The sequence below is a fragment of the Equus przewalskii genome, chromosome 2 (genome assembly GCF_037783145.1).
Source record: "Equus przewalskii isolate Varuska chromosome 2, EquPr2, whole genome shotgun sequence".
In the NCBI taxonomy this organism is placed as follows: domain Eukaryota; kingdom Metazoa; phylum Chordata; class Mammalia; order Perissodactyla; family Equidae; genus Equus; species Equus przewalskii.
The window spans coordinates 63135783-63154206 of record NC_091832.1 but is presented as its reverse complement, the minus strand read 5'-3'; the positions used below and the strand labels follow the sequence as shown (position 1 = coordinate 63154206).

General features: G+C 36.8%; 1 protein-coding gene and 1 long non-coding RNA gene across 2 annotated transcripts in view; one reads left to right on the top strand and one right to left on the bottom strand.

Moving 5' to 3' along the window:
- GALNTL6 (polypeptide N-acetylgalactosaminyltransferase like 6) overlaps positions 1-18424 on the top strand; it is a 1099146-nt gene that overhangs the window by 793262 nt on the left and 287460 nt on the right. The gene's annotated exons all lie outside the window — the stretch shown is intronic.
- Positions 769-18424, bottom strand: part of LOC139081644 (uncharacterized) — a 121019-nt gene continuing 103363 nt past the window's right edge. The window contains exons 7-9 of the long non-coding RNA XR_011536800.1: positions 10633-10734; positions 7682-7807; positions 769-5475 (exon numbers count right to left, since the gene is read on the bottom strand). This is a non-coding gene — a long non-coding RNA (uncharacterized lncRNA). The remainder of the gene's footprint in view (positions 5476-7681; positions 7808-10632; positions 10735-18424) is intronic.

Here is an 18424-nt window from a genome sequence, read left to right as displayed (position 1 = left end):
TGCCAGAGATTAGACCCATAATATTCCATTGGGTCAGGGGACAAAGAATGACAGTAGTGAGTGAGGTGGTGACACCATGATCATAGGCCTCTGTTTTATTTTCCCTCTGGTGGTGCCATTGGTTTCTGGTTGCAAGGCTATTTCACTCTTCTGGGTTAGAACATGCAGTCCAGGCTTGGTGACTCAGTGGTCTCAGGTGGATGTCTCCCATCTTCCTCACCTACAAGAATCTTTTCCTCAACCTTCAGCCCAGAGCCTCTCCTTGGGTAGTGACAACAGCCTTGTGATCCAATCAACCCTCTTTAGCTCTCCTTGGCCTTGAGGCATAGAGGACCTTTATGCACATTAGTCATCATTGAGGCCTTTATAATTCATAGTCTAACCATCTTGTTAGACCATATAGCCTTGATCATGCTGCTCTAGGGATACCGTTGGATTATTATAGCAGCTGTGACCTTTTGGGTTGGATACCACAGGCAACCCATGACAGAGTCACTATGCTAAAGCATAAGCAGAGTGACAGACCCTCAGCAAGTGGCTCTCCTATCCCAGGTGGTGTTGCCCACCTGAGTGAGGTGGTTAGTAAGCAAGTTGGAAGTAAAGGGCATTTCCCTTGATTAACTGCAAGGGCAATCATGCAATCCTGCCAACTATGTCAATTCTCTTGTGTGGATCTCAGCCTATCCATAATCAATCTTGTGATTGGACCAGTCCTTGTGGTTTTTATTATGATTGCAAGATGCCCTTCAGCAATAACCATCAAGAAAGTTTGAAAAAATAAGGATTTATTACTTACAGGACCTGAAAATTACACAGCACATGTGGGGTCACAGAGCAAGGTTGCAGGTAGAGAGAAGGGGAGAGAAAGCACAGGCCTGGGGTTCTGCTTTTATTGAGGTTCAGGGTGGGGGCCTAGGGTTTCACAGGCTCAGTCTTTATTGGTGAATTTAAAACATAATAGCAGGAATTTAAAGTGCAGGAAGAGGAGAAAAAAAAAAACAGTAGCCCAAATGGTCAGTTGTCTAGATCAACCAAGATCTCTAAAACAAAGGAGCATGGGGGTGGAGGGATTGGCCTGGCTCTTTATCTAGTCATGTGGCTGGCAGTGTGTTTATTCCAGATAGCCCTGTTTGAAGTGGATGCCTCTGCAATCAAAGTTTAAGTCAGGCACTTACATTACAAAAAGAAAAGCCAACTGTCAGAGCTTAAGTTCATCAGGCCTGTGTTCTCATGTGTCCATTGCCAAAGCCACCAGCCTTCCAGCCTCTGCAGTACACCATCTGCTTTCTCTCCCACTAGGATGGATGGGCCATAGGGATCCATCCTCTGTAGTCCCTCCCTACTACAATATGGTCTTGCAACATCAGCATCACCTAAGCAGAGCCTCAGGTCTCACCCCAAATACACTAAATCAGAATCTTCATTGTAACTACATCCCCAGGTGATTCATATATACAAATGCACATTAAAGTGTGAGAAGCGTTGTTCTGGTCTACTCAGGAGCTCTGTTCTGCGATACTATGTTTTTCTCCAAGGGAATTTACACACAAAGATGACATTCTGGCAACATATTTGTTAGATGAAAAGGCAAAAATGCAAGTTACCTAGATGATTATTTTAATAAAACGGTATGTACAAGCAAATTTCCATAGAGGAAACTTGACAAAACTAGAGGTAAACACTATAAACATTTATTTCCTTTTTAACTTTACCAAAACCTTGTGTATCAAAAGTATTGAGTGACTGAATCATTCCTATTCCTAAAAATAGGAATAGGACCCATTGCTTTGTGCTGTGCTGCCAGTTTCCATGTCCTCTAGGATGTTTTTTCTTCAAAGGATCCAATCATATACATGTTTTCAACATACTTCAAATCCTCTCTATTTTGTTTGTTTCTGGGCCTCACTCTTCCGTGGTCAAAATAATGTTCTTTTGTGTTTTGTTTCAAATTCAGTCTCACACACATAAAAAACACAATAATATAAAATTCCTTATAAGAACTTCATATTGTCACATTATTGTCTGGTTCTTATAACTCTGTGGGGCAGGTGCCATCAATCCGCATTTTCCAGGTAAAGGGCTAAGGCTCTGAGAAGTCTGATGACCAATTCAAGGTCTTGAAACCAGTAAACAAACAACAAACCCTGTACTTAAAGCCAGTTTTGTTGATTCTAACTCAATGTATAAATGTAATCTTTTTTCCTACCAAGTCAGATAGAATCTGATGAAACTTCTTTGCAAGGATCTGTATTTCATAGATTTTTGCTTTCAGTCTACAAAAAAAAAAAAAAAAAAAAAAAAAAACTACCACAGAATCTCAGCTCCTGAGAACATGTACCCGAAATTTCCGTCTGCAATGTATTTGATACCGAGATACTCTATGTGTGAGCGTGAGCAGGTGCTTTCAGGGAAGAGCGAGTGAATGGAGAGTCAACTCTGTTCATAATTCCTTGAAGCTACTAAACTTTTCCTTTCATGATCCCTCCAATTTATGCATTTTAATGCTAAGATAATTCTTGACTGCATTTTGGGGAAAACAGTTTTAGCACTTGGCAGATTGCAGAGAATGTCAGTTCCCATTTTCTCCTTCAGTCTGGGTAAAAGCCACGAGGAAAACAAAAAGTGTGGGGCAATGTTGGGATCATAAATATTCAATTCCTGGCTGCTGCTTTTAAAGGCAGAAAATGTGGGATTTTACAGGCATAAATAAGCTCTAAGTTTACTTAGAGAAACTGGATTTATGGCATGTCCTAACTATCCTCCTTAAAATCATTTTGATATTTGACATTTACAGTGAATGGTAAATATGTTCCTAGAGATGCAATACATTGTAATACCATTTCCTAGAGATCTTTTTCCTTTTATTCACCTGGTTTTAAAAATTACTCACAAAATTTCACAATCTGGTTAAAAATTAATAGGACAGCTGTAGTTCACCGAAGGGGGAAGACCCCATAAATAATGCATATGGCAAACTACCTAAGGAATAACTAATAAGTTTAGATTTGTGGTGAATTATTAACAACTGGGTAGCAGATGTGATTCTGTTATTTTACCCAAGTTTGAAAAGTTTTTGTTTTAATGAATTTGGCAATAGTTTCCTTTCTATAATTCCCAGAAACCATGGAAGTAAATTGGGAATATTAAAAAAGAATTGATTTTCAACATGTGCCATCATTTAGAAAAGAAATGTCTCTTAGAATTTCTTGTTAGAATTTTCAGACTTAGTATGAATGATGTACTGTGCTCTTAATTGTGAGAGACTCTACGCTGTGTTTCACACGAAACATTATCCTCACAATGACCTTGAGAAGTAGATCTTATCTCACTCTACCAGCGAGGTAGTGTGTATAACAAGCAGTGGTGCTGCCTGGAAAGACTGCACCTGTAATAAAAAACCCATGAGATTCATCATTACACCCCTCACCCTGCACTACAAAAGCTCAAGTTGTCTTCTTGAGAAGTAGAGGACATCACACCATTTGTGTGGCTTGGGCCTCCTCTCAAAGAATTGGAAGTTCACCCTCTGGACAACCCATAAATCCCCCTTTTCTAAATATCTTGCCCATAATGTTTATAGAGAGATTATCTAATTCTTCAGCAGATACATTATTCTAAATTAAAATGCACGTCTGTGAGATGTCACCTCGCATCTGTTACTAAGGCTTTCATCAAAAAGACGAGAGATAAGAAGTGTTGGAGAAGACATGGATAAAAAGGAATCTTTGCACACTGTTGGTGAGAATGTAAATTGGTATAAACATTATGGAAAACAGCATGGAGACTTCCCAAAAAATTAAAAATAGAACTGCCCATTTTTGGATATGTATCTGAAGGAAACAAAATCAGTATCTCAAAGAGGTATCTGCTCTCCTATGTTCACTGCAGCATTACTCACATTAGCCAAGGTATGGAAACAGCATAAGTGTCCATTGACAGATGAATGGATGAAGAATGTGTGGTATATATAGAATGAAATATTATTCAGCCGTAAAAGAGAAGGAAATCCTATCATTTACAACCACATGGATGAAACTGGAGGGCATTTTGCTAACTGCAATAAGCCAGACAGAGAAAGACAAATACTATAAGATATCACTTATATATGGAAGCTAAAAAAAAAAGTCAAATTCATAGGAACACAGAGCAGAATCTAAAAAGGGCCTTGGAGGTGGGGCAATTGGGGAGATGTGTTTATCAAAATGTACAAAATTTCAGTTATAAGATGAATAAGTTCTGAGCATCTAATGTACAGCATGGTGACTATAGTTAATATTATTGTTCAAATAATATTTGAAATTTGCTAAGGGAGTAGATCGTAAGTGTTCTTACCAAAAAATATACATATGTGAGATATGGCTGTTAACTTGATTGTAGTTATCATATCACATTGCATACTTTAAATATATACATTTTTCTTTGTGAATTCTATGTCAGTAAAAATGCAGGAGGAAATGCACTTCTAGTAGGAGGGCTCTTTATCCCTTAGGTCTATGTCTCAGCCCTCTGGCACCACTGCTCCACAGTGTGCAGAGCTCTCTCCCTCGCATTTTCCTGTGTAATGGGCTCTTTCTAATGGATGATTGGTGCACTGCTTGGATCTAGGTGGTGAACTTTCTTCCCATCAAGAGTACGGGTGATTCTAGTGAGATCCCCGAGCTGCTTCCTTCCTAAAAGATATCTATTTACTTATAGGCGCCTATGTCTGTGTATCTGCCCAAGGGCAGGACCTTTTATACCCTCCAAAGGCAAACATATTTCTCTGTTTGTGTAAGCGTCAATCGTGCGGCACACACTACCAATGGAAGTGCTTTGTTTTCCAGAGAGCCAGTATACCACTCCCTCGAGGTTGTACATCCCCACCTCTGCTACCCTGAACTTTCTATTCTACTTACTCTATTATGAGCTGGGGCCAGGATGCGGTTATAGCTGAAGTGGTTTGAACTATTTATATTTATTACTAATAGAGTTATTACTAACAGGAAAAAGGTAGACTGTGTAATATAGGGGAAAGAGAATTAAGTAAGGAGTTAAAAATACTTTTTTTATTCTTCAAATTGCTATTTCCAAGAAAACTTGGATGAGCCATTGAACTTGTGCCATATCCATGAAATGGAAAATATAAAACTTACCCTAGCGACCTCATAGCATCATCGTATGACTTAAATATGCTGGCATCTGTGAAAACATTTTGAAAAGTAAGATTTTCAATGTCAAATTGCTTTCTTCTTATGGTACCTTAACATTTTCAAGTATTTCACATTTCTTATTTTATAATCACAACTTTGTGATATGAAGGACAGCTATTATTGCCATTTCACGTGCTGCCAGGAAGGGGCACAATCTTCCTATTGTTAGTCATTTTTCCTTAGGGTATGTGTCCATTGGTAACACAGCTCTTCACTCATCTGCTTGTGGTTCTTCCATGTCTGTTTATTTTTCATCATGTTATCACACCAAATATTTCCTGGTGTCCTGGAAAGGAGAGCGAGGAGTATGAAACCATCCCCCCAAGAAGTATATAATATATTGCTTCAAGTTCACAACATTTCATATGTAATATTTTTAATATTAAAGAAAGCTAGATGATAGTTCGTCTAGAAAACACATCTTTCAGCTAAAGCTTATGCTTTTTTCAAAAAAAATCAAGCCCAGGATACAAAGGTTTTAAGATTTGAGAAAAAAATATTATAAATCATCTTCAAAGATATAGAGTACAGCTGTGAATAATTTTAAGAGAGCTCAAACTAGGAATTAACAGTGACAAAATATTAGAAGTTAAAATAATAATGATTTTTTGTCATGGAGGAAAATTTATAAATAATGTCATGAATATATCAATCAGTCAGGAAAAATAAAAACACTCAATTAAATGGATTTAATTTAGCTCATTTTTCTAAGAAAGAACATCAAATAATTTAAAAATTAGCTCATAACGAAATTTTAATGTAAAATAGAACTTCTTGCTTAGTTGTCTTGGTGACATTATAAATTTAACCTCCAATTCTACACCCTCTAAAAAACATCTCTGATTTTGATATTCAAAATGATGACTTTTTGTATTTTTTGATTCTCAACTTATTTAGCTAACATTTAATTCCTCCTTTCTTCATGACGCTACGCCAGGCTCCATGAGGAATATAAAAGTTCAAAAAGGAGAAGAAGCCATGTCTGCATCAAGATAATTTATAATTGAGTGGTAGTTTCAATGTGCCTATTATACCACAAAAATAAAACGAAGACAACAATATTCATATGACGATCATAAAGTACTATGAGAACTCAAAGAGTGAAATCACTTCCAGTTGCAGACACAGCAGAAGGCTTCACTGCACAGAAGACACCTGAGTAGAGCCCAGAACAGTGCACAACTCTCATGTGCTTCCTTAGGCAGGAAAGGGAGCAAACGCATTTTAGACGACTTTTCACAATTAAAGTTACAAAAAGTCTTCTCACGTACCTCTCAGCTAATCTGAAATTTAATTAACCAGACACACAGCAGTCTCCAAATCTTCTGGTTAACATAATTTCTCCTGGAATATTCTTTAAGTAAACGAGTGAATCATTGACGTTTATGATAATAGTTTGTTTATTGAGGAGGGCCTGGCACTGCGCTTGGTGTGTATTAGAACTCTAATAGAGAGCACTGTAGAAATAGAATGCTCCAAGAGAGATTAGAGAGTAGCCACACTTAATAATTAGCCGGTAATACAAAACTAGTCAACATTAAGGACTAAACATTTTGGCTGAATAAGGGGCTGAAAACATTCAGATGCTGGATAATCAGTGAGACTTGGTGAAGTCAGGAAGGTTTCCGTGGAGAAGGGTAAGTTTATAGCTGAACCTTGACAGGTGATTGGAATAAGGAGGGCAGAAGCAAGGGTATTCCAGGTCAGTGCCAACATGAAAAAGAGCTCAGAGAATAGAATACAAAGAGAATGCTCAGCAAACAGGGAGCAAAGAGAAAACACAAAGTCTGCACAGAGGGTGAATGGAGTGAGTAGTAGGAAAAGAAGATGAATAAATAAAGCTAAGGAAGTTGTGGGAAACTGTCAGAGAAATGTCGTTTGCTGTGGTAGGAAACAAGTGTCCTCTACAGTGGTCCAGCAGACCAATGGGAATATTTGCCAGCATGACCCTGATTAAGTATTCCATCAGATCTTTGTTGAAAGCAGTAAGATACTTGTCTAGCTATTTTTAAGAAAGTGATTTATTTGTTTTGTTTTGTTTGAGGAAGATTAGCCCTGAGCTAACTACTGCCAGTCCTCCTCTTTTTGCTGAGGAAGCCTGGCCCTGAGCTAACATCCGTGCCCATCATCCTCTACTTTATATGGGATGCCTACCACAGCATGGAGTGCCAAGTGGTGCCATGTCCTCACCCAGGATCTGAACTGGTGAACCCCAGGCCACCGAGAAGTGGAACGTATGCACTTAACCACTGCGCCACTGGGCTGGCTCCAAAAGAGATTTATTTTTAAATGTTAGAAGATGACTAAGACTCTTCAGGAGTGTCATGAAAAATGCTACTTCAATAGCACAGGGCTCTTCTAGTGAAAACACTGCTGCCTCCTCTGCTCATGGCTCAGTACCCAAGATGCTGAGGCTGGATGTCTAAAGTGCCACCAGAGCAGATTCAGACAAGCCAGATGTCTCTGCCACCAGGTTTGCCAAAGAACCCCACCTCACTGTTCAAGGCACCGCTTCCTCTTCCGCATCTCAGCAGGTGCATCTCATGGAGGAAACTAGGTCACACACATGTACCATAGCCGCAAGAGAATCTGGGAGTGTAATGTTAATCTTCAATCCTCTGTAATATAAAAAGTAGAAAGGGAGAGAGTTAGAATGCATGTTGAGCAAGACAACTGAAATTATCAGGCTCATTCAATCTGATAAAGTTTTAAAAATAAAAAGCTGTCAATCATTAGATAAAGACTGAAACCTATATTAATTATCAAAAATATAGATATGGTGATGGGAAACTTTCCCTCAAAATCCAAGATTGTATGACTTAACTATTTTATGAAAACACGTATTTTTAGAAATAAAATTAGCAAAAATAAATAAAATTAGCATGTGTTTATTGCCAAACTTGGAACACACAGAAAGGTACAGACGAGAAAGGAAAAAACATGTATTTTGACCCCCAAATAATCAGTCTTACTACTCTTTCTTTATATTAATTTGTTTGAATATCTTAACTCATATTCCACAGTTTGATATTCTGCATTTTCAATTTTTGATATTAAATATTTTCCAATTGTTGGACATTTTGACTATTCCAGATTCTTGCTTTTATTACTAACACAAATACGTTATTAAATATTTTGCCACATTCTGGATTACTTCTCTAGACAGGTGGAATTATTGAGTCAAGGCAGAGGATCATTTTAATGTCTCTCAATACACATTAGCAAATTACTTTCCATTAAGCTTAAACCAATTTCTACTCATATCAAAAGTGTATCCATTTTATAGCACTTTTGCAGGAGTCAGATATTATTTTTAAATGATTTTCCACTATTATGTGTAAAAATCATGTCATCTAAATTTTCATTGCTTTTGTTGTAAGGTTGAGCTATTTTTTAAACAATTTAGCACTGAATAGTTCTTCTTTTATGAATTACCTTTTTATTCACTTTACTTAATTTTATAGAAAGTAGAAGGCCTAAAAGACTTCTTGTCTTAATATTACATTGTATAAAAAGAAGCCAGATTATAAAAATTTTCAATAATGAGAAAACGCAACATTCGAAATAAATTGTTAAGTGGGATTTAGAATTGTCTTGGACATAACCCTGAAGTCTTATAATTGAAGTTTTGAGGCAACATCTGTATCTCCCACAATATAGCCTTTGGAGTCATTGGTAATCTGTGAATGGATCATGACAGTGACCCAAATGACACATCCAAAGTCAAGGATAGCAACCACTCTGCATACAAGAAGAACAGGAGAAAATTAAATAAACCAAAATTGTAACATGAGAGATGAAACTTAGAAATAATGGTCTGTAATGTTCTATCCACACTAAGTTTGGTTGTAGCAAGCATACTATTGCAGAATATCTTTCTAGATAATTAAAAATAGAGTACATTCTTCCTTTCTCTAATTTGGAGAACTAATTAAGTTCCAGCATTATCGTCCTAATTTTTAAAATATGTAAAATTTCAGTCCTGAAATTATTAATAAATTATAAATTATGTTATTCGTTAGGATTTGGCAATGGAGCCTATTCTTCCCATTTCCTCATCTATGTTATCTATTAAGTCATTAAATTCTATCTTTCAAATATCTCACGAATCTCTTTATTTACCCCCATCCCTCACACCGCTGGCACTGTGCCCATCAAGGAGACCACCATTCCCTTCATCTAGACCAACACAGTCACCTCTTAGCTGGCTCCCTGACTCTGCTATTGCCCCCATCAGTATATTCACCACGTTCTAGAGAGCAAGCTTTTTAAAGCACAAGTCAAATGTCTCTCTACTGACCCCTGGCTCCGGTATAAACTCTAACCAATCTATATAGGAGGTTCTCCCCAATCTGGTTCCTCCCCAATTTTGCAGCCTCGTATCACCAACTCTCCTGCCCTCAATGTCCCAGCCGTGAGGGAGGGTTTTAATTTCTTCCCAGGGTCTCTTCAAAACAGCTCACGCTCTGCATTGTAAGGCCGAACGGAGCCCCTGAAAAACTGAATTCTTATACTGAACACTGGAGATTTTTATTCATCTTACCTTGCGGGAAGGCTGGAAATCTGCATATTTTAAAGCTAATTCTACTGTACACCAGGTTTGCTGTTCTCTTTGCCTTGAATGCCAACCCATTAACAGCTTTGAATGGAATTGTTTTTTATTCAATTATAAAGCACTAACTGCTCACTATATGCAAATCATCATGGCAAACATGTCTCATGCAAACTCCACTGTTTAAAATAATTGTGATACAGATACACCGTTTAACAATTCCTCTTGGAACAAAAACTTTTTTAACAAAATTTGCCTGTGTACCGAGGGCTAAGAAGTATTGGTATATTTGAACAGTCAAAGAAGGCACATCCTCAGGAGCTGTACTATTTCTGTAAAAGAATTCTCAGTGCTGGGCATCAGAGAGTGAACTCCAGCGATCTGTGGAACCAGCAGCCTGGAGAAAGCTGGAAAGCAACATATCTCTAAGCAGAGACTCTGCAACGCAAGGAAAATGAGTATTTCCCCCATAGCTGAGACCTGTAGAGTAGGCCTGAAGTTCCTTCCCAGAGGGAGAAACCCACCAAATTTCTGGAAAGCCCCTGCTGATGCCATCAGCTGGCAGGAGGAATGTCCTTCCTGTGTACCCTTAAGCATTTTGTATTATTTCTACCACTAGTGAAAAAATAAAATCAAGTGGGTTGATTGTTAAGGAAAGAATAATTTCTACTGTTTTGAAACTAAACTAATATTATACACTAAATGTTACTTAATCTTTCCTTAAAATTCCAGAGTGTCCCATGTTCATAATTAGGATTACCAGTTACTTCTGAAATCACTATAGTGCAATGGAAAGAAGACTAACTGAGCTTGGTTAATCACTAGCTGTATAATCTTTGGCAAATCATGCTAATGATTCATCATCTGGAAAATAAAGATAATTCTACGTACCTCACGAATTTTATCAAGATTAAATCATATCATATGAAGTGCCCATCATAGTTCCTAGAACATCGATGAAACCTTATAAAGCCAGTTTCCTTGTTCTTCTTCCTTTATAAAGTAGATATGGAACAAGGGAAAAATCAGAGGCTTAGAAAATCAGGACACGAGACAAAAGAAAGATATAATAATTAACTTTACTGAAGCCAAACAATAAGGAAAGATAAGTAAATAATGACGGAAATGGGTGTAGCGTATCTTTTGCATAACTGATCCATTCATTTGTCTATGTTAATCATTACCTCATAAATTCCAAAATTTATGTTTTTAGATTAATGACTTTCTAACCAAATACGCTTTTCTTTTTCTGATGCTATTGTGTTTATCACAATATTTTAAATTATTTTAATCTTCCTATTGTAGATCTTGAGATCAAATGGAAAGGAAAATAATTTTTAGCAGTGGCATAAATACATCCAAAAGTACCAGCGGATACCACCTTCTCACAGCTTCATTGTGAGGTCTGCTTCCACTAATTCCTCTGTGTCAGAAGTGTTTTTTCAATCTCCCAGAGATTCCTCTCCTTTTTATTTCATTTTTCATATTTGATGGAATATCTTTTCTTTCTAATTTGTTTTTATCAATATTTTTGTCTTCAAGGAATTGTAATCTTGAACAATCTTCCCAAGTCATTCCATTTTTTAAAGGCTCCTCTCCTGGGCATTAACAGTCCTTTGTCATCTAAATAATGTATTATTCATTTCTTGTCTCTTGGTCAATGATAATGTGTGCAACTCAATCAATACCAAGAAAGCTCTTGGTGTAACATGCTTAATTACACCTCTAAATTTCCGCTTGCCTCATGGTTCTCCAATCACTAATTAGGATGTCTTCCTATTTTCCGCAGTGCAAGACTCGAGAAGACTATTTTTGGTTTTAATTTTTCTCTTTACAAATCATTCTCAACAACTGGGATAATCATCCTTAATTTTTCTATCCTATATGTACAAACCTTGAAAGAATGTTTTCCTTTGTTGTTTCATACAATTTTAAATATTTAAATTAAAATGTTATTTGCCTTGAGGTGGTTTAGGTTTCATCTACCTTTTAGACATTCCTAGTTTTTGTTTTATGTTGTTTTTTGTTGTTGTTCCCTGATTGCTTTCTATACAACTGATTAAGACAGGAAAGCTCCAACCTCTGTAAATGCGTTTTAGTTTACATGATAAAGAAAAATGAGTAGTAATACCTACCAATAATTATTCTCATAGTAACTAGAAAAAATGAGTTTATCTTATATGACTGATGAGTCACATTATACATTCAATAATTACACCTTTCATTTGCTTCCTCTGGACTACACAATTTAAAAGTAAATCTATATCCAATTAGCCTAATATACAAAACAATGATTCTTCAAAAATATTTATGTCAGAACACTGAATCATCAAGAGTCTGGCTCTGACCTTTTTGGTTAAATGATTATCATGGAAATTAAGATTTTCTAAATGCTTTTTTCATAGCAAATTATATAAGATAACAAAAACAATATGGGCCCTCCTCAGGATTTCTAAGGACTCTAACCATTATATACATACATTTAGGACCCTAACCATTATATATATACATATATGTTCATATATGTATATATATGTCTATATATATATATATATACATTTAGACAAGTTTTACTCTATGCTTTTTATTTTATAATCACTTGTATATTAAATATTTAAAAAACAGTTTAGAATAGAGGTTCTCAAACTCTTTGTTCTCAGGACCTCTTTACGCCCTTAAAACTGTCTAAGGATCCCCAAAGAGCTGTTGTTTGTGTGGATAACATCTATCAAAATTTACCAAACTAAAAACTTTAAGTGCGCCTCTAAAAACAGAAGAACACAAGCACACATTCCGTTAACCGTTTGTATGATGGTATCGTCAATGGCATCCAGCCTTTGGAAATCACTACTGTGCACTAATGAGAGAATGAGAGCACAGAAGCAACAACATTTTAGTATCCTTGTGAAAATAACTTTGACCTCACAAACCCTGACTACCCTTAAGAACTGCCGGATTACAAGAACTGCCATTTTTTCATAAAGCATGAGTTTCTGATGATGCTCCTCAGTGTTCTACTTTGCCTTTAAAGGGGCTTGCCCCATGGCCTAGTGATTAAGTTCAGCACTCTCCACTTTGGTGGCCCAGGCTCAGGGGTTCACATCCCTGGTGTGGACCTACACCTCTCATCAGCCATGCTGTGGTGGCAACCCACATAGGAAATAGAGGAAGACTGGCACAGATGTTAGCTTAGGGTTAATCTTCCTCAAGCAAAAAAAGAGGAAGATTGGCAACGTATGTTAGCACAGGGCTAATCTTCTTCAGCAAAAGACAATGCAAAACAAAACTCTCTGAATGTCTCAAATAAATAAACCACCTACCATCTCTTTTTTTGACAGGTCATAAGGAGGAATGAGATGGTCATAAAAGGCATAGTCAGCAATGGACTCGCAAGTTTGGATGTGGAAAATCAGAATCAGAATATAGGTCTCATATGCCTAACACTTTCCCTTCTGCCACACCCATGTCTAACCGCTAAATAAACCCAATATAGTGTTAAATCAGGCAGACCACAAAAAGCAGAGACATTGATTTCTAAGTAAGTAAAAATGCTAAATAAAAAGCATGTCTTTCTTTGGAGAGCAGTTGAATATGTTAATTCAAGGTAAGACAATTTAAGTGTATAATGGAAGCTTAAGTAATGATTATAAAGTTTTAAAAAAATCAGTCACCATTCACATCACAAGTGGATAATTGGAAGAAATGGATAGAGGACAAATAGACGACAAAAGGAAATAATGGTCACTGGATGAAGGGCTTCACTAAAAGGTAAAGGACTCAAGTATCGCTTCAGTTTGTCTACACAGAGAAGTAATAAAGCCAGGAATTGTAATTCGGAGAAAGCATGAGACAATCAAACATACGGTATATTATTAAATTTTCTTAAAATAGCAGATAGGATCCACACGGTGCAGCCTGTCCTAGTGGTTTTCCTGTTTGACTCACGGAGACAGCAATCATAAAGTAGTTTATTTTTTTGACAACTGTTCTTATAAGCCTGTTCACTGGCCTAGTTCTTCCCAGGCTGGATGAAAATCCATCCCATAACAGTATGGTCACTTGAAAGCAATTGAAAGTACTACAGTCTCACTAAGTTGCAAATCATAGGCTTGATTCTATAATTCAGCTGTCCATTCCAATGCGTCAATCAAAACTCTCTAGTTCATTTGAGGTTGACGTGTTACCTTGTCCCCCACTGTAGGCCTATTGCAGGAAGAGCACCTACAAATACGGAAGTGGGATTTAGTCTGTTTCTTCACCTTGTCTACACCTAAGAAGCTCCTCCTCATCCTTGACTCCTCTGGATGGTCTTGTTTCTTTCTGGGTTTTACTGGTGTTCAGAGTTGTCTCTTTCTCTCATGGCACTGTCCTGAGTTCCATAAAGACTTCCCATGGCTGGAGACTTTCCACCTGCATTCCCATGACATGGGCAATTTTGTCACTATTTCAGCTAGTCGTGACTTCTCCTATGATCACTGAGCATTAGAAGGCCGCTGGCAGCTTCCTTCAGCTGAGGTCCCATCTCCCCTCCAGTTAGTCTCTTGGACAGAATCTAAGACTTCCTCTTGGGGCCTTGCCTCCCACATAGCTACATCTTTTCCTTTCCCTTGATAAGCTCTGAGAGCTCCATTATTACCAAAATACAAGCCTATACTCTGCTGCTATGGACCAGCCCAGCCAAGTCTTAAGCTCTGGAATTCTTGAAGGTGACTCAGACAGAAGTTCACTGTGTCACCCAAAGCTGTGTGTGTTTGGGGGAATAAGGGGGATGGGTCACATATCATATTCTCCAGGTGGTCCTCTATAAGTCCAATTCTCTAAGCAGGTATCCTTTCACCCCTCCACTAAAAGAAAGAAGGAGAGCTATATAGGACTACTCACTCCAAAGCAACCTTCAAGATTCCTCCCCTAATTTGCAATGCCTGGCCTTTTTATACCATCACTGTAAATGAGAAGTATAAAGTCATTTAACCAGTTTCCCCCAGCTTCTTTCTTGAAAGTTCTGCACGGTAATTTCACACTTCATTTTAACATCTTGATATGTATATCTAAATATACATATTAATACATATATTAAATATGTATATATACATTTGTATACAAATTGACTAAACACCAAATTAAATGACTCCCTTAATATATCATACACACATATACATATACACATAAAGTCCAGTCTATCATAGTGATTTTCACAGCTGTGTGGGTCAGGAAGAAAAATGAGCTCATCTTATAAATTACCTTCTCTCAGAGTCTTCAAAAAGAAAAAAAAATGCAGCAAGTTTCTCCTAGAAATAAATCCACAATAAAAACAGGCTGAAAGGAAACAGCTCATGTAAGAGTCTTATGTGAAGGACTGAAATGCCACCTCCTCAAATCCTCACTAATTCCAGAGAGGACTATGACCAGATATCGTAATCATGAGAGAGGTCACAGCTACAAAGAGGTCTATAGCAATAGATTTGCCATGACACATAAAAAGGCATTTTAAATTACATTTCGATAGATAAGCTTACTGCTTTGGGCCAGTGGCAAAATATTGTTGTATTACAAAAAGAAAAAAAATAATATTTAATTTATTTTCTTTTTCTCAGTAAAGATTTTTTTTCTGAAGAAAGTAAACCAAACCCTGATAAGCAGCAGGTGAGGCCTACAACAGACTGCAAGTAGGTAGGTCCTGTAAAGTCCAAGTCTCTTCAAATGAACCGCATAGACGATCCCCGAGCAAATTTACAAACGCATCAGGGAACTTCAGTTAATATTCTGTCCATAAGGATTTATCAAGAGTGGAGAGACCCTGGAAGTGTGAAACAAATAAGTGCAGTCCTAAAAGTTCTACCAAACATTAGTAATTACTGATTTTCATACAGGTTATTAAAATTACCTGATGAGTTCACAGGTATTATTTATTGTGCGAGTAAAGAAGAGATAAGTAAAGATGAAAGGAGGTCATACATAGACCAATGATAACAGTGTGTTACAAATTAACAATTATAATTTAATATCATACTATAAACCTGAGGTGCAAAAAATAAAGTCAAATAAACATAGTGAAAGGAAATTCTTAACCAAAAGGAGTCATCGTGGCCTCACTGACTATTTAGGCCAAAGTAATTTGATTTCTCTTTGAAATACGCATACGATTATAGCCAATAAAAATGCAATAGGCATTCCTTGACCTTGACAAGATAAATATTTAATAATATTCTTAAAACAACATGAAGGAATGTTGAAGGAAGTTGATAAAATAAAGGGGATTTGTAACTGGTTGAGTGGCTAATGACCAAAGATGCTAATTTGAATGGATATAATTAGAGAAGGATTGCTATCATTTATTTATTAAGTAACTATGTACTGAATGCACTCTTAGTAGTTTTCTACTGAAGGTAGATTTCCTCAATTGTCTAGTCAGTCCAGGACTCCAGAGCTGGCGTGGTTTACCTGGTGATGAGGGTAGAAACAAGGTTGGCCTGCTTTCCACCATCAAACCTCTAGGAAATAATCGATTGACCTTCCCTAAAGGAATAGGCAAGGAGGTATTCTAATCTCTCCATTACTTATGACTTTGCTCCCTGCAAAAATTGTTAGCATTGATGACATCTCGCCATGCCTCTTGTTCCTTTTAAGAGCAGGTTTCTCTCTCCCTATTGCTTTACAAAGACATAAAAGCAAAGAAGAATGATTTCTAAACAAAGAGGGGTTTTTTAAGTATAAATTTGAGATATTATGTGCTTGCTTCAGACAGGCAGTCTATCTATGGAAAGAGGGGAACCATGCTTCATTTCAGCAGACAATGTGACAGTCTGTTAATCCCATCTGTTTCCCACAAGAAAGAAAAAATTGTTACATATGGGGCTCAAGGAGCCCGAGGCCTCATGGAACGTGTGTCAAATCTTTACCTAAGAAATAGAAATTCAGCAACGTGGCTTATATGAGATTTTATTTTCTTTTAGAGACTTCATGAATGTCTTCTTCTCACATCTTTCATCTTATTTATTGATAAATTTTCCATTAAGATTGAAGATGTGTTCATTGATTTAGGTTGGACAAATTGACTTTACAGTATTGTAGAGTTTTCCTTCGTGGGGAAAACAATATGTATGACCATGGAGCTAAGCTTGATGAGCTTAGATTTAGACCTGAGATATTCACATGTCTCTGAAGCTGAGTCATTACTCATGCAGACAATTAAATTCAATATAGAGAGGAGTTGCTGTAATTCTTGGTGGCATATAAGCAAGCAACTGAAATTGATTCAGGCTAACTTAAGGAAAAGAATTTGATTTCTTAAAATGCTATTGCGTTTCTCACAGCACCTAAGGAAGAATACAGCATCCAAGTTAGAAGGCAGGAGCCAAGTCAGAGCTGGGACTCCCATTAACAGGAAATAGCGGGCAGTGTCTCTGGAGTCCAGCCATCAGGACGGCCTTCTGACCCTAGATGACTCTTCCCAAGTTCAAATCCTGGGAAAGAAAATCTGATTGACTGGGCTTGAGTCAAACTTGAAACCTTAGCTATGGTAGGGGCTGGTGGCGGACTGAGTTGACAATCTGATTAGAACCTCAAGGAATGGGGGTTCCACAAAGGGAAACTATTGCCAGGTCTCTTTCCCAGAAGAAAGGACATGGAACATTAAGCAAGCAATAAAAACAGATATCCACCACAAAGAGTATACTTTAAAATGGACTCACTGTATTTCTAGTTTGAAGTTTGTATGTTGATAGTAAGGTTCTAATTGCTTGAAGTGGGTGATGAGTTCACAGGTATTATTTATTGTGCGAGTAAAGAAGAGATAAGTAAGATGAAAGGAGGTCATACATAGACCAATGATAACAGTGTGTTACAAATTAACAATTATAATTTAATATCATACTATAAACCTGAGGTGCCAAAAATAAAGTCAAATAAACAAAATAAAAAATGTTATCTTGATATCATACAGAAAAATCCAAAATGAGCAGTTATGTTTTGAACACTTAGGACAATTTATTTACTACTACTTCTGGATAACAGTATGATAAATAATGAGGTGACCAAGCAAATCAGAAAATTCTCCTGATTCAGACCTTCCCCAACTGATTCCTTAAATCGCAAATTACAAGTTTGTCTTAGCTGGTCTAGGTCTGCAGCTCTCTCATATCAATATTAGAATCCACTTGTCAAGTTTAACACAGACGCACAGACAGACAAACCTATTGGAATTTGGAATGGTATTGAATCTATAGATCATTTTCAGGAGAATCAACATTCATTTTACTATTTAATTTTCTAACTTGTGAACATCCTCTCACGTCTCTTTTCATTCCATTTCATCATATTTTGTCCTATATCTCCATTTATTGTCATTTTTAATATGCTTTCATAATTTTTATATTTTTCTGCATAGAGGGCCCTGTGAAATATCTGTTAGATTTATTCCTAAGGCACTGTATGTTTGTGTTGGCATTATAAATGGTGTCTTTTTCTTTCAATTGTTTTTTTTAAATGTTTGTTTCTTGTTTATACACATGCAATTGACTCATATGGCTAACTATCTTGCTAATTTAACTATCTTGCTAAATTCTTCCATCATTTCTGGTTACTTGTCTGAATAGTCTTGATTGTTTTATGTATACAACCAAATCATTTTCAAAGAATGACAGTTTTATTTCCTCTTTTCAAATTCTTATGCTTTAATTTTTTT